Genomic DNA, 17,664 nt, shown 5'->3' with positions numbered 1-17,664 from the left:
GGAATTTCAAGTGTTTTACAATAGCAAAAACAAACAGTTAAGAAAAAAGTAAAGTGCTCCCCTGTGCTTTGCAACATGCCACGAAGGCATATAGGGGGTGTGGAGTTAGGACCCCACACTTTCTTGATCACAGCCGAAGCTGGGGGTGATATGATCAGCACCACTCCCCTGGCTGCCTTTACACTCCAGAGTTTCCTCCAGGTGCCCACCCTGTACGACGCTGGGTGGGCACCGCAGCTGCTTGAACAAGTGGAAAAAATCCCTGTTCTCCCCCACTGAGAATCGAACCCAGGTCTCTTGCATGGTAGCCAGACACCCTAACAACTGAGCTACCATGGCACATAAAAACAAACAGTTTGGAGGTGTAAAATTGATCAGTTTTTGAAGGCTTGTCTGCACCACAATTCAAAGAAAACAAAGTACCCCATTATGCTTGCAAGGTGAAGCACCTGAAAATATAAATTTTGTCTGATGGTTTAAATTTCTTTAAAACAATGCCATGTTGATAACAAAAGCACGTTGGTTATTTGCAGTATCAATATTAAAAATGATGGAAATATCCTAAACCTGCTTTTCCTAGACCTATTTGAGATTGATTGCTTGATATTAGGTTATTTTACATCGCTTTTCTGCCACCTTAGGCTAATCGCGACAATGAGGATGAGTGATGATATTATGAAATTGATGAAGCAACACTCACAAAGACCAATCATCCCCAGACTGGGATTTGAACCTGGGACCCTTGATGTCATGGTGTGTGCTGTGGTAACCACTCCAGCACAAAGGTCTACCTAAATTGGAATTGGTTTATTTTGGGAATCTTGTACACACACTATAGTGCTACAAGTTTAGATTTTTACAATAAAGTTCTGTTTTCCTTTGGTACAATAATACAGAATCTTTTACAAACATACTCTTATCACAACATAGACAGTGGCATGCCCAAACGGTGGGTTTGTGGGGATCATAACCCTCCTTTGGTCCAGTAAAAAATATCAAAGACAGGAAAAGATGCACCCCACCCTGCCCCTTTCGAAAGTCCTTGGTATGCAACTGTATATAGAACTTGATAGAGCTGTGTTTTTAATCTCACTTAAACTTCGAGCGGGCGCGCCTGGGCAAAATTTACGTCAAAAGTAATTTTCTTTAATTTTCTTGTGTTTCCTTTGAATTCATCGACCTATTTCTTTTTATGTATTCCTCAAAGAGGTATTTTGTGTTGCATATTAGCAGTCATTGTTACTAATCCATATGTTATACTCTGCCAATTGTTGTGTATTTCAGATCAGAACACTGTGTCGTAAAGTTTGCGCTTCGCGCCTGCTCCTGTTCTGTAACTTTCTCGTCAGGTCATTGTTGAAAATGAGTCGACAAAACGTAGACATGAGAGAAATTCAGCGTATCCTTCAAGTTTCTTCTGATGAAGAGGGATCACATGAATTGGACAGTGATAGTGACTTAAGTGACAAATATATAGAAGTCAATCAATATGACAGTGAATCATTTAGTATCTTTTATTATGAGCAAGGATTTTTATAATATAAACGTAAATGTTTTTGGGTCTACATTTATTTATATCAAATCTGAGGTTAATATAAATGAAACATATTGAAATACAAGTTCGAATGCTGAAAAAAAATAAAAAAAATACTTGTAACATTTAGGTTTTCAGTAGGAATATCTGTCGTAAAAAGTACGACATGCGCCTGCTGATGAAAAACGTGGTGCACAATAAATATGTAATAAGTTACGTACTGTATTTTTTAAAAAATTTTTCAGCATTGTAACTTGTATTTCAATATGTTTCATTTATATTAACCTCAGATATGAAATAAATAAATGTAGACCCAAAAAATTTACGTTTATATTATAAAAATCCTTGCTCATAATCAATGATACTAAATGACGTAAAAAAATGTGTCACGTGCCCGCTGGTGACACGATTATGAACGCGCCCGCTAGAAGGTTAATGCACAGGAAGGCTAATCACGACTGGGGACTGGGATCCAAACAACTTGTACCTCAACCTTGCATCAAACTCAGCACCCCTCGATTACAAGAAGGTGTCCATCAAAGAAAGGAAAATGAAAAACTGTCCCACAACTTGTCAAGACATGGACTGTTCATTTGGAGCAAAGAAAGGGCTGTTTCACTTTCTGATAAGGAAGGAAGTGGGATAATTTACATTGACATTTCTTATAGTCGGGCAGAATTTCACTTGAACTGTCAAGTAAGTAATAACCTCATAAGGCCAGGATAAGTCATTTACGTTTCTCAAAATTGTATGGCTCCATGCATTATATATCGCGGAACTGAAAGAAGTAATCGGAAGTGCACCACAATCCAATCGCCTTCGACGGCAAGAACACTGACATTATAGTCATCCACGAAGGTGCATCTTCTCACTTAGTGAGTTGAAAGCAGCTGGAAGTTTCATAAGTGGTGTTTAAAAACACATGATGTGGTTAAATCCTGTAGTCTTGGAAACAGGTACCAGTGAATGATAAATTAGTCCAGTTATGTGAGTAGATTGGCAGTACAAGAAGGTAATGTTTGTAGTAGTCATTCAACACGACATAAGTTTACTTTTATGCACAGGAAGTCTAATAGGGACTGGACCTATGGTTTAAAGTGGGATCAAATCACTATGTGCCTCCACCTGGTATCGAACTCTAGATCCCTTGATTACAAGGCGACGACACTACCACTACCCCATCGGTGAGGCCCCTGATGTTTGGTCTGCTCATAGATGAATCTCCTTCAAATGCAGGCATAGCTTTTTATAACTACGTACGTGTAAGATAGAACATATTATTAAAAAACATGGTATGAACTTCTTTTTATAACTACGTGTAAGATAGAACATATTATTAAAAAACATGGTATGAACTTCTTTTTATAACTACGTGTAAGATAGAACATATTATTAAAAAACATGGTATGAACTTTTTATAACTACGTGTAAGATAGAACATATTATTAAAAAAACATGGTATGAACTTCTTTTTATAACTACGTGTAAGATAGAACATATTATTAAAAAACATGGTATGAACTTCATGGAGGGAGGCAGGCCCTGCCAGACTGCCAACTGGCATCTAAGAAACTTGCTTTTTTTAAAGCGCTTATACCTAGTCTTACCATAAATACTGTCCCAAATTTGTAAGTAAATAGACACAAAATGGTGAGAGATATTGTAATATCAAAATAAAATGAGGTGCATGGATGCATTATGAACCAAAATCACAAATAATTATTCGAAATGGCCACCTTTAGCACTGACAAACTTCTGAAGTCTTCATGGCCGCGCATCAATGGAATTACGCAACACATCAAGTGGAAACTCTGCAGCTGCCTTCTGAAGAGACCGCTTTAAACTGTCAATATTGGGATGTCTCTTCTTGCAAGCCATCTCCTGAAGCTTCGACCACAATTTGTAGTCCAAAGGGTTTAAGTCTGGACTGGCAGAGGGCTAATCTGACGTGGATATGAAGTCAGGAACATTTGCCTCCAACCACTGCTGGGTGGTGCGTGCTTTGTGGGCTGGGGCTGAGTCCTGCTGGAAGCTCCAGTTCTCTCCATGGAAGATGGTGTCGGTAAGATTCTTGCATCGTTTCTCAAGCACTGTCTGCTGGTACACTTTGGCTGATGTTTTTACCCCTTTTTCACAGAAATGGAGCGTTCCCTCATAGCAAATGTTCCAGACTTCATTTCCACTTCAGATTGGCCTTCTGCAAGTCCGGACCTATACCCTTTGGACTACAAATTGTGGTCCAAGCTTCAGGAGATGGCTTGGAAGAAGAGACATCCCAATATTGACAGTTTAAAGAGGTCGATCTCTTCTGAAGGCAGTTGCTCATTTTCCAGTCGATGTGTTGCGTAATTCCATTGATGCGCGGCCATGAAGACTTCAGAAGTTTGTAAGTGCTAAAGGTGGCCATTTCGAATAATTATTTGTGATTTTGGTTCATAATGCATCCATGCACCTCATGTTATTCTGATATTACAATATCTCTCACCATTTTGTGTCTATTTACTTACAACTTCGGGACAGTATTTATGGTAAGACTAGGTATGTTTGAAAAAATCTTCTAACACCATCTAACACATTGTAGAGTAATGTTTTGAAGACATTTGCTCATTACATTATGTGGAGTAAAAAGTCATATCAGATAACTAGTGGGCAAAAGAATGTAAAGCCACACAACTGGTTTGCAAAACACCGAGCCCTACAGTATGTGCGATCATTTGGACAGTTTTATTGTGCCAATTATTTGAAGGAGCACATCATAGACCTCTCCCACTTGATATCTCACCGGAGTTAAGGCATCGAATGTGCTTTTCCTCTATGTGGCACTCATGGTTTTAAAGTGAGACTACTGATACGTTCCTTCAAAATGGTGGATTGGCATATATTAACTCCCAAGTTATATAATATAATATTATAACTTTCAAGTTTTCAATAGGCTTATTTTTTCTTCCCTTGAAATTTTGCCGCCCTGAAAATTTGCCACTCTGGGCAGTTGCATGGTTCAACCTCCCCCCCTTTCCACCGGCCCTGACTAAACTGAAGTATCACCTCTGGTTTTTGACAAATTACATGTTAAATTCTACTTCTTCTTCCTCTCTCCCCTTTTGCCTTAAAGCATCAGTGTTGACTCTATCCACTCCTTCCATCTCTCCCATTCCTTTACCATCCTTTTCATTTCTCTTATTCCTATTCTTTTCTCTTGTCCTATTTCTTCTATTCCTTTTTCAAATGTCTTCTGGAGTATACCTCTTGCTCTCCTTCCCTTTGTTCTAGCTTCCATTAATTGCTTTGCTTTTCTATCTTTGTCCATTCTTACCACATGTCTGAAGCATTTTAATTGTCTTTGTGTCAGTTTCTCTTTCAATGGCTTCTGATTTAATTCTCTGATTCTTTCATTTCATACTCTATCTCTTCTTGTTTTACCAACTATTCTACAGAAGCATTTCATCTCTACTGTCATTATTTGTCTTACTTCTTTTTCTCTTACTGGTCAGCTTTCACTTCTGTATAATAAATTGGTTCCACTACTGACTTATATACTTGTAGTTTAGTTTTGGTATATATTTCTCTTTTTTCCGAAAATGGTCTGGCTTAGTTGGTAGTATGCATTGTTAGATTTCCTTACTCTATTCATCACGTCCTCATCTATTCTTCCTGTCTGGTGAATACTCGTATCTTTCGGTCTGCTCCAGTTCTATTTCATCAGATCCATTCTTCCTATTTGCATCACTTTGCTCTTATTTGTGTTTACCGTCATTCTTTTAGCCTTTAGCACTTCTGCCCATTCTACCTCCTGTAGCTTGTTCTCTGTATCTGCTACTAGTATTATATCATCTGCATATACTAATGCTTGGCAATGCATCGGTCTCATTTTCCAATTATCCATTTTTGTTCTGAGGATAAGGGGACACAGAAAAATCTTGGGGAACAATCATATCATCTGATATCTACCAATTAAAAGAAAACATTTTTTTAAAAAAACAAACATGACACTACTATTATATTAGTCCAACAGCCATGTGACAACTCACAAAGATGGCACTGCAGCACATAAAGTTATGCAAGCAGTGACACATGTGTTGGATTGGACCTGTCTAGATAAAAGTTGTAGGGAATTATCGTACCATGGTTACACTAAAAGAATGTTAGTCACAATAAGGTGATGAGGTTGACACTCCAAGGTGCTGAAAGGACTAAGTTCTGGTGTGACTGCACAGAGATTGATTTCACTTTTGTTTTGGCATCTGGCTTTATCCACTGTGCACCACCTCCCTGATTTCACTCAAATGCAACATCAGCTTTGTTCTCTGAGGTATCTTGCGACTATGAAGTTTTGAGCTCAAGAGCTCAAAATTTATGGCAGTTTGCATGGTCATAAATTGATGATTTCAGTGAAATTCATTAATGCATGTGAAAGTGGCCTACAGGCAAGCAAATTTCTGTGAGTGCTTCAAATTTTGATGATGCCTTCAAATCACTATCCAGATTATACTTTTGGTCATAAACAAACTAAATGTAGGAGATTTTAGGGCAATATGCTGACTAAAATTTGGTATTAAAGTTTGGTTTTGGAGGACCAGGAGGAGAAAGAGCAGCAGATTACCATTTTTTGACCTCACCAAATTTGTAAAATTGCAGCATTTGAGCCACAATCTGTGTAACGACTAGATACTTTGAATGACTGGCCTGGTGTTGCATTTGACTGAAATTGGCCATTGTGGTTTCTCTTATGGCAGACCTTAAACAAAACTTTGGAAAATATACTCTGTGGAGTTGATGCACCAAGTGAAGGGTTCCATTTACAGGTACAATATTGAAATAACAATTGCAAACAATAGCTTATTACAGAAATCATAGAACACCCAAAATTTATTATTAAATTGTTGAGAAAATATAAATGTTTCTGAAAAGTATTGAGCAGAGAATAAAATGGAAATAGAAAAAGTAACCAGGAAAACAGGTGATGGAGGAGGATGTCCAAAAAAAGAAATGAGAAGAAACATATGAATGTGCCCTACAGATAGAAAATGGAGAAGCAGATACAGATCTAAGAAAGGTATTGATTGAGAGCAGCCGTCATGCCACCAAAGAGTGTCAAGGAATTGCTTAACGAGTGCGATGGAGGGAGAGAAAGTGATAAATTACCAATGCCAGGGGTCTAAGTAGAATGTGGTGAATCAGGAATCAAATATGTAGTATAAACTGGAAGAAGTATCAATGAAAGAATTCAATAAGATAGGAGAGATGGGAGAGAGGAGAATACAAGAACAACATATAGTGAGTGCATGTTAAGCTATGGATATGAAATTAAAGAAGTGCAAAAGAAAGAGGAGGGAGAATGGAATAGAGAAAAATGGCTGAAATGAAAATATTTGTATGAGAAAGAGAACAAAATAGGGGGAATTGGGACAAGATGGATAGAGTTGATCAAGAAGCTTGTGAAAAACAAATTATATACAGCGTGTTTATAAATGAATGGTGCGGTTAAAAAAATTAACAATAAATCTATTTATTACCTTACATGGGTAAAACCTACACCGTAAGCAGTGGCAACTGTCCAAGTTTTTGATGCGCTACCTGCTGTTTGCTTGTCATGCTTGCTGCGGGGCTGCATCGTCAATTCTGAGTCAGTCAGTTTCCGCAGCGAGCTTTAGTTCCGAGATGGCGTCGCAACAGGAAAAGGCTTTCTGTGTGCTCCGTTTTGAGGTGTCCAGATCTGTGGTAACAGTGCAACGTGAGTTTCGTGCATGGTTTAGGAAAGACCCACCACACAAGAATAACATAAATCGGTGGTACTGACAGTTCGTGGAAACTGGATGCTTGTGTAAAGGGAAGAGTTCTGTCCGATGAAAACGTTGAAAGAGTGCACCAGGCATTTCAGCGAAGTCCTCGGAAGTCACTTAATAAAGCAAACAGGGAATTGGACTTGCCAAAGAATACGGTGTGGAAGGTGTTGCGTAAGCGACTATGTTTTAAACCGTACAAACTGCGAATAGTGCAGGCCCTTAAACCAACAGACAAAGTTAAAAGGTGTGAATTCTGTGAAGAGATGCAGTTGAAAATGGAAGAAGAAGATGGTTTTGTAGAAAGACTCATCTTCAGTGATGAGGCCACTTTCCATGTAAGTGGCAAGGTGAACAAACACAATGTCCATATCTGGGGAAGCGAGAAACCACATACCTAGATAGAGCATCAGCGTGACTCTCCAAAAGTGAATGTTTTCTGTGCGGTTTCCCGGGAGCAAGTGCACGGCCCATTTTTCTTCGAAGAAGCAACAGTCACCGGTGAATCATTTCTAGACATGTTGGAAACCTGGTTGTTACCCCAGCTTAACACCAATTACGATGATTACATTTTGCAACTTGACGGTGCTCCGCCCCATTTTCACAGGAATGTGAGAGAGGTTCTTAATCGTGTTCTTCACCATCGCTGGATTGGACGTGCTGCAAAAGAAGACACCAACCTTCTACCCTGGCCACCCCGTTCGCCGGATTTAACACCATGCAATTTCTTTCTTTGGGGGTTTGTTAACCCCTCAAGCCGGTTCGATGTACACGTGTACGGACCGTCATAGTGCTTCTAGAGGCGGTTCGACGTACACGTATACGTCCCGTGTAGTAGTGACGAAATGATGCATATTCTGCCATCTGTTGTTTTCCCATATGAATGAAAACGCATGTAACTCAAGAGTAGACTGCAATGTTCTGCTGTCTGTTGGTTTGGTTCCAAATACATGAAATTATATGCGATTGCATCACTTTATTACGTAAAAAAAAAACAGCTGAGAAATGGCGTCGAACGAGCGGGTAAAGGGCATCGAAGCGGATGAAATTGGTGCATTTTTAGAGGAAAGTTACAGTGAAGGTTCAATTTATTCATTTCTATCTACAAGTGAAAGTGAAGTAAACTATGCAGAAACTATGCAGAACAGGAAGTAGATAGTGTCAATGATAGTGAAAGCGAATTAGATGGCATTACATCCTCACCTGTTGCGTCATCGAATGTAACCTGGAACTGGAAAGAAGTTGACGACTCTTTCAAAGCAAATAAACTTGCGTTTTTTGGATTGTGCGGTCCCCAAAAAGCAGTCAATAATGTTCTTGATGCTTTTTTGTTGTTTTTTGACAAACAAGTTGTACAACTCATTGTCGAAGAAACTTACTTATATGCCGACACTTGTATTCAACATTGCACATTGAAACCACGTTCACGAATGCGCAAATGGCAACCAGTTACCGTGGAAGAAATATCTTGTTCTGGGAATATTTATGCTTATGAGTATAGTTCAAAAGTGTTTATTGGTGTTCAGATAGTGAAGTAGGACTGTGTTTCGAAGCATATTTTAAATTGTACCACACAACGTTGGACTTCTAAACTAACAAGAACACAAGACAGAAGGAGTACTTTGTAAACGCAACATGTAATTTTTTATTTTTATTATTATTTTTGTTATTATAGTATAAATGTCATTATTTATACAGTTTTGTGTAGTGTGAAGTTTCGTTTACAAGTCCTGAAAATTTCATTGCAATTGAGCAAATGGCTTTTAAGATATGTTCAATTTTGTGACATTATGCGAAAATTGCTGTTTTGGTGATTTAAAATTACCGCCTCTCGCATCGGCTGATGGGTATTTAACTCCCGGCTTGAATGGTTAAAGACAAAGTTTATGTACCGCCAATGCCCGTGTCCCTGGAGGAAGTTTGTGAACAGATAACTAATGCACTGCAAACCATCACGGTGGACGATCTACAGCGAGTATGAAATGAATTTGATTACCGCGTCGATGTGTGTCGTGTGACCAATGGTGCGCATATTGAAGGATTGTGAATAATGGATCAGAAACTTGGACAGTTGCCACTGCTTACGGTGTAGGTTTTACCCGTGTAAGGTAATAAATAGATTTATTATTAAGTTTTATAACTGCACCATTCATTTATAAACACACTGTAAGTTTCTGGAGCCACCTTCATAACACTAACGTAACTGTAACATCAGGGCATTATGCACTGGGACAAAAATGGTTGAAAATACAGGGATATAAGCAGTAGCTGCTTCTGCCTATTTGCACATTCGCATGTGCACACCCAAATAAATCTGTAATGCAAATCATTTTTTTTATACTTATTCATTGAACTCTGTCTCCTTCGAAACATCAAGTGCCTCTTCACCAAGAGAGGTGGTGGAGAAGCGAGCGAGGTGTAGACCGAGGGGCGCTTGCACAATGCGATTTTCGTTCCCTATGACACTTGCTGCAGTCGCATAGAGAATGCTGATTGGGTTATCTGGCTTGGGGTCCGTGCCTGGGGATCTTGCATCATAAGGAAACCCCATGAACACAGCAGCCTGTGTGCTAGCAAATGTAGTGTTGTAAACCCATTCCATTCAAGATGGTGTGACGGAGTAGAAGGAACCCATGCATAATTGCAAATTGAGGGATTTTATTTTTAGAAAAGGGAAATTTCGATTGTATATTGTCCTTCTCATTCTGTTCTGAGCAAGAAAGAAGGGGAAGGGGAGGTGGGTGACTGAAAGCAAATCTGGTGTTTTAAACATGTCTGGTATTGCCTTTGCTTAGTGCATCTTGTCCAAAATAAATGGTCCCTGTGGTGCAGTAGCTGAACTATCAAGCTGTGCAGAGTGAGCATACATCAACCAGTCAGCTGTTTTGCATTGTTACTGAGTTAGAGCAAAGTGTTTGATTTCATGATGAATAGGGAAACTGTACATAGCAAAAGCATAGACTTAATATTTAATGTTGTTGAATTTTTGGAGGGAAGTTAGCTACAAAGCCTGTAGCAACTGCAGTAATACGGCAGAAGGGAAGGAAAAATTCTGAAGTACGAAGCAGGGCAGTGTGGACTGAGTGAGTACCATAATTTTCTTTAACCCTAGAACACTACCGTACGTAAAATTTACGTGTGCTTCGCGCTCATTTCCCTCCCCTACCTCCCACATCGCACCCACCTACCCCTCTGCCTATGGTATTCCTTTATCATTCTGTCAGGCGCGTGGTAGCACTGTGGTAAGGAGGGCGGAAGCAGTGAACGTCTTTAGTTTGTGCGTTATGTGGGACTCTGTACGTCAATAATACGGAGCGATAGTAACAGAAGAAAAATCTTGCAAAGTAATTTTGACGTGCATGTAGTAATAATGCCATTTGTTTTGATGTAAGATTTGCGTGAATTTTTCTATAATATCTCATTTTTCTATAATATTATCAACATAGCAGCGATCAATGGATACATTATTCACACTCGCAACTTCTACAACAATCAGGGCAACTCAGAAAAGAGACTATTCTCACGAATTCAGTTCATGCTTTTTGAAGGTACTGGGGAAGGAAGAGACAAGTACAGTAGCAGCCATGTCACAAGGGAACAGAAAGTATTGCAGTTTCTGCAACTACAAGAAAAGGAGGATGACAACTATGTACTGCTCCTGTGGGAAGCCAATTTGTGGAACACTACCGTACGTAAAATTTACGTATGCTTTGTGCTTAAATTCCTCCCCTACCTCCCACCTCGCACCCACTCACCCTTCTGCTTAGCAGTGCCTCAAGTTGTCTGTCTGACATAATGGAACACATAAGGAGGGTGCAAGCTCTGGTCGTCTTGATTTTGTTTGTTATGTTGTGCACTGTACGTCAATTTTAAACATTTTAAAGAAAATCATCTCTGGCTTGGTCTGTAGAGAAAATGAGTTTCAAACGAGTACTAGCATTAAACGTGAATTTCTCGAAAAATCAAGTTTTGATCTTATAGTCGAAATGTTAGAATTAAAATGCTTTTCAGACTATCTGTGTAAAACCAGAAATATCTTTCACGTAATTTTGACATTTGTAAATTCGATTTGGATACTTAGATTTTGAAAACGAAAGTTTAAAAGCATGCACTATTTTCTTGCAAGACTTAAAAATTACATTTGTTCCTTATTTACAGCGTTATGAAGATTATTATTGTTTGCTTTTCATTGTTCGAACTTTTCGCCTTCATTCTTAATGTACGAATGTGCTTGTCAAGCAAGACCTTCTCTTAAAATATTCTATTTTTAATAAAACCATGTTTATACTTTCTAAAATGAAGAATAAAATTCCAATATAAGGAAAAATAAACAAAATAATGTTCACAATGAATAGAAATTTGTTTTCATGATGTAGAGGTTGTTTTAAAAATAGATTCCTTCATGTACGTAAAATTTACGTGGCGGTAGTTACACTGTAATATTGGAACACGGTAGTGTTCTAGGGTTAAGATTTATTATTCTCTTCATTTTGCTTGATTTGCTTGGTTTGATCAGTCTGTCATTAGAAATAAACAACTGATTTCCTCCATGTGGTGGTTGGATCGGCTTCTTTGGTGTACGCCAATGTTATTATTCTCCTTGCTCATATCAGTGGAGCGGGGGAGGAAGTTTTTACGAAATACCTTGCAAATCGACAATATTGTTGATATTGTAGATCGGTATTTCTATGTTTTGAGTGATTTTGTCAGGTTATTGAATGCTGAATTACATATTGCACAATAACACCACTCTTCTTGTGATTGGCTGGAAAATGTCCAAAATATTTGAAATTTGTAAAAAATCCGTGTGAAAAAAGTTTCATGAAATATATCTCTGTGGTAGCCTCATTTTCAGTGAAACATGATCAAAACTTGTGTTGCCAATACATTTAGCATTATTATGTATGCAAAAATGGATGCAAGTATTTGACAGGGGTGGTACTACACTTCTTCTGGACATGAGACTGATGTGCACACCCATAGACAGACCACAAGCCGCCACTGGATATAATTAGACATATTGCGTGTCAGATCAATCACCTTCTTGACCTCACCAGTTCTGATTTTGATGAAATTTGGTATGAAGGACACAATAAAATAATAAATAAGGCAATAAATTTTTTTTTCATAATTTTCTGAGATGGGGTGTTTTGAGATATTGAAGGTCAAAGGTCATAGTGAATGACCTTGAAACTGTAATCTGTCATAAGTAGGTTGTGTAGGGTATCAAAGAGGCATATCATGTGTATTAATGTTGTAAACATATATATATATATATATATATATATATATATATATATATATATATATATATATATACCATACCTAGGTATATATATATATATATATGGGAGAGGGTGTGTAGAAAAATTTGCTCATTTCGATGCTAGGAATCTTTGACGAACGACATTTTCCAACCTGCGATTTTTTAAAAATTAAATAATAAAAATAGCCTACGAGAAGCAATATGATAATATGATAGAGGAGTGTTCACCCATTTTGCAAAATCAAAGTTCCTGAGTTTTCCAGGCATTTTACATAACTTTTCAGACTACTGCATAATGATTTAACATGCTAATAAATTGTGATGTGTTTGTGTTTATATTGTGTTATAGTTGTGATCTGTTTGTGTGTGTCTTGTGTAGTAGTTGTGCTGTCTAATGTGTTTGTGTTCATCTTGTGTAGTAATTATGCTGTCTAATGTGTTTGTGTTTGTCTTGTGTAGTAGTTCCTCCATTCATATTGGGGGTTAGGCGTAGAGCTGACAACTCTGCACTGTAAAAAGACATGTCAAGAAACAGCAATATAAGGCCATGGATGTTCCCAAGGTAAAATATTCTGGAGGTAAAATAGTCCCCCGTTCAGATCTCCGGGTGGGGACTACTTTGGGAGGTCCCTGGACTAAGGATAAGATCTACATTAGGAATAAGGATATTAAATTAGGCACCTGGAATGTTCTGAGCCTTTACCGGCCTGGGGCATTTCAGTGTACAGTTAATGAGATAGTTAAGTATAAATTAGATGTAGTAGCTGTCCAGGAAGTTAGGTGGCCAGGAGAAGGGAATTGTAAAACTAAAAATTATACTTTTTTCTATGGTGGTACTGAAAATCATCATTTTGGAACAGGCTTTTTCATAAATAATAGAATTATCTCTGCTCTTAAAACAGTAGAATTTATTAATGATAGGATATCATATGCAGTTTTACAGGGTAGGTGGTGTAAAATTATTTTAATAAACATACATGCACCAACGGAAGATAAAGATGATAATACTAAAGATGATTTTTATACAGAGTTAGAACAGGTCTTTGATAAATTTTCTCAGTATGATATGAAAATTCTGTTAGGTGACTGTAATGCACAGATTGGCAAAGAAGAGACATTTAAACCCACGATTGGTAAAGAAAGTCTTCATGAATTAAGTAATGATAATGGTATAAGATTGATTACTTTTGCAACCTCAAGGATAGATCATATTCTCATTGATAAGAGAAGGCATACTAGTATAAGTGACGTTCGTACACATAGAGGTGCTGACTGTGCCAGTGACCATTATTTAGTAATTGCTAAATTAAGAGAAAGACTCTCAGTGATAAATCATAAGCAACAAAATCTAAAAGTTCTAAAATTTGATACAGGAAAGTTTACTGATGAAAGAATTAAGAAAGATTACCAAATTAAACTGTCAAATAGATTTGATGTTTTGCAGGATTTAAATGATGATGAAAATATAAATGAAACAGACGTAAATAAGAATTGGGAGCACATACGTAATGCAATAGAATCAGCAGCTAAAGAAAGTATAGGATACCATAAACCGAGAAAAAGTAAGCCATGGTTTGATAATGAATGTCGTAATCTAATAGAAATAAGAAATCAGGCTAGACTTAGGTGGTTAAATAACTCTGATGATACAAATCTAAACAATTATAATAGAATAAAGTGGGAAGTTAACTGCATGTTTAGAAGTAAAAAAAGAGATTACTTGAAAAGCAAAATTAACGAAATTGAAACAAACAGCAAAAATAAAAATATCAGAGATTTATATAAAGGTGTAAATGAGTTTAGAAAGGGGTGGCAACCTAAAGTAAACTTGATAAAAGATAAAGACTGTGATTTTCTAGCTGACCCAAGCGATATTCTAAATAGATGGAAAAACTACTTTAATGACCTTTTAAATGTCCATGTAGGAGATAAATCAGAAGTAAATGAAGTACACACAACAGAACCTTTAGTTCCAGAACCTAACTTGACTGAAGTTAAAGCTAAAGAATAACAAAGCACCTGGCATTGATTTAATACCAGCTGAGTTAATTAAATATGGTGGAAATTCATTAATATGTCAAATTCATAAATTATAATAATAATCCGTTGCGCAACAGCCCATGAAGGGCCTAGGCATACCTACCGACTGCCGATCTCCCTCCCACGCTTTCCTTCGTCACCTCTAAGCGTGGAGATCTTCAACCAGTATTGGAATAGTCGGGGGGTCAGCCCGACGTATCCCCAGCCGTTATAGTAGGTCTTCTGCTATTAAAAGGCTAAAGAATAACAAAGCACCTGGCATTGATTTAATACCAGCTGAGTTAATTAAATATGGTGGAAATTCATTAATATGTCAAATTCATAAATTAATTTGTTTAATATGGAATAAAGAAGAAATCCCTCAACAGTGGAAAGAATCCATAATTGTTCCTGTGTTTAAAAAAGATGATAAAATGAACTGCAATAATTACCGTGCAATATCTCTACTCTCAACAACATACAAAATATTGTCTAACATTCTTTTAACAAGACTAACCCCATATGCTAATGAAATTATAGGTGATTATCAATGTGGATTTAAACGTAACAGATCAACTACAGATCAAATTTTTCACATCAGACAGACACTTGAAAAAAAGTGGGAATATAATCAAAATGTCCATCAGCTATTCATTGATTTGAAAAAAGCATATGATTCGGTCAAAAGAGATAAATTATATAATATATTAGTAGAGTTTGGAATACCTAAGAAGCTTGTTAGTATGATAAAAATGTGAAACAGAAAGTAAAATTCGTGTTGGTATTAATATGTTGGTCAAATTTACAATTCATGATGGGTTAAAACAAGGAGATGCATTATCTCCATTGCTCTTTAATTTTGCATTAGAATATGCTGTTAGGAAAGTAAAAGAAACTAAAGAAGGACTAAAATTAAACGGTGTGACTCAGTTGTTAGCATATGCAGATGATGTAGACTTACTGGGGGATGATGTGAATACAATTAAGAATAATGCTATGCTAAAGAGATAGGTTTGGATGTTAACAAAGAGAAAACTAAATATATGGTTAGAGGCCGAAACCAAGTGTTAGGTAATAATCAAAATCTAATTATTGATAACAACTCGTTTGAACCAGTTTCCAAATTCAAATACTTAGGAGTAATATTAACAAATGAAAATTATATTAAAGAGGAAATAAAAAGTAGGCTTAATTCAGGAAATGCATGTTACTTTTCTCTTCATTAACTTTTGTCTTCTCGTTTAATATCTAAAAAACTAAAAGTTAAAATATACAAAACCGTAATTTTGCCTGTAGTATTATATGGATGTGAAACTTGGTCCCTTACATTGAAAGAGGAACATAAATTAAGAGTATTTGAAAATAAGATCCTTAGGAAAATCTTTGGACCTAAAAGGGATGGGGAGACAGGTGAGTGGAGAAGGTTACATAATTTAGAACTACATAATTTGTATTCATGTCCAGATATTATTAGAATAATTAAATCAAGAAGACTTAGGTGGGCAGGCCATGTGGCACGAATGGGAGAGGAAAGAGGAGTTTACAGGATTCTTGTTGGGAAACCTGATGGTAAGAGACCTGTAGGAAGGCCAAGACGAAGATGGAGGGACAACGTTGAGATGGACCTAAAGGAAATCGGTAGGGATGGAAAAGATTATATAGATCTTGCTCAAGATAGGGAAAGATGGAAGGCCTGTGTTGCTGCAGCCATGAACCTTCGGGTTTAAGAAGGCTAGAGAGTTAGTTAGTAGTTAGTTAGTTATGTAGGGTATCAATGGAGAACTCTATTCCTTAGCTTTTCAACGGTGTTGAATTCTCACTCTACTACAATTAGGGTAAAAGTTGCAGTCATTTGTAAGTATGCGAGTTTGCCTTTTTTTACAAAAATTTTGATTTTTATTATGTTTGTATCTTGGACAATTTTCAAAATAGAAATCTGAAAATTGGCAGAATTACTTACCTTGTCATTTGTGTCCTTCATACCAAATTTCATCAAAATCAGAACTGGTGAGGTGAAAAACTTATTTTTTTTATTGATCTGACATGGAATTACTCAGTATTAGTAGGTTAAAATGAATTAGAAAATTAATGCTAGTTTTTGTAAAACAAGCTCTCTGGCAACTCCTGTGTATATCCTAGCACCGTGCACACCTGCAACTGTTTGCAACTGTGAACGTAACAGTATATTTGCTGCTCATTCATTGTTAGGTTGTTACTGTGGTTGTACATATTTTAGCCATAATGTAACAATGGAACGTCAGATGCTTTGGTTATCAGCAGACTACCAATACCACAATGCATGTGTAATATCCTAAATATTACATTAGATTTATGGGTTATCTATCTTTGCAATTTTGAGTTAGTTCATTTTTTTTATTTTGTCAACTATTAGTGTGTCACACACAACCAGTATCAGAAATCAAATAGATAGACTAACCTTTAAATGTAAACCTGGCAATGAGATTTGCAAATATTTGATATGTAGGTCCTAAGAGATGAAATCTTATATAACCACTTCCTTTTAAATACGTTGCTTTTCCACCATTTTTTGTATCATTTTTTTACTTTCCATTGGGTTACTGGACACATTCCCCACTTCGTTTCACAGCATTTAATTTGGTTGGTAGTTTTTAATTTTACACAGAATTTTGGGTGTTCCTTGTAACACTGGCATGTGCCATTTCAGGACATGAAGTTTTGTCACAGCATATAGGCAGCAAAACAGGCTTTTTGGAAGATTTACATCACCGAAACAACACATCAATGACAAAAATGTTACTGAGAAAAGTTGTTTGGTTTGATGTTCCTTACATGTTTCTGTGGTCTGTGGGCCCTGTGTATATATCTCTTGGTAGTGTAAGCATGAAAAAATTCTGGTCTACCAGGATGAAATATTTTAACAAATATGAAACATACATCACTCTCACTTCTACCCTGAAGATGAGAATTACGTTAACTCTCGAAAGCTCGGAAACTTTTCCAGAATTGATCTGGCCGATAGCCCAAGAGAATTTATGCTTCATTTGTCACCAGGAAAGCTTCAAGACTTACTTTAAAAATGAAAC

The 17,664-nt window shown here is 37.0% G+C and overlaps 1 protein-coding gene across 1 annotated transcript in view; it reads left to right on the top strand.

The window, feature by feature from the left end:
• The window catches only part of LOC145983637 (histone-lysine N-methyltransferase NSD2-like), a 327,048-nt gene that overhangs the window by 204,909 nt on the left and 104,475 nt on the right, over window positions 1–17,664 (top strand). The gene's annotated exons all lie outside the window — the stretch shown is intronic.

This window comes from Lepisma saccharinum, chromosome 2, assembly GCF_977018435.1.
Source record: "Lepisma saccharinum chromosome 2, izLepSacc3.1, whole genome shotgun sequence".
Taxonomy (NCBI): Eukaryota; Metazoa; Arthropoda; class Insecta; order Zygentoma; family Lepismatidae; genus Lepisma; species Lepisma saccharinum.
This window is presented reverse-complemented; position numbering and strand designations above follow the sequence as displayed.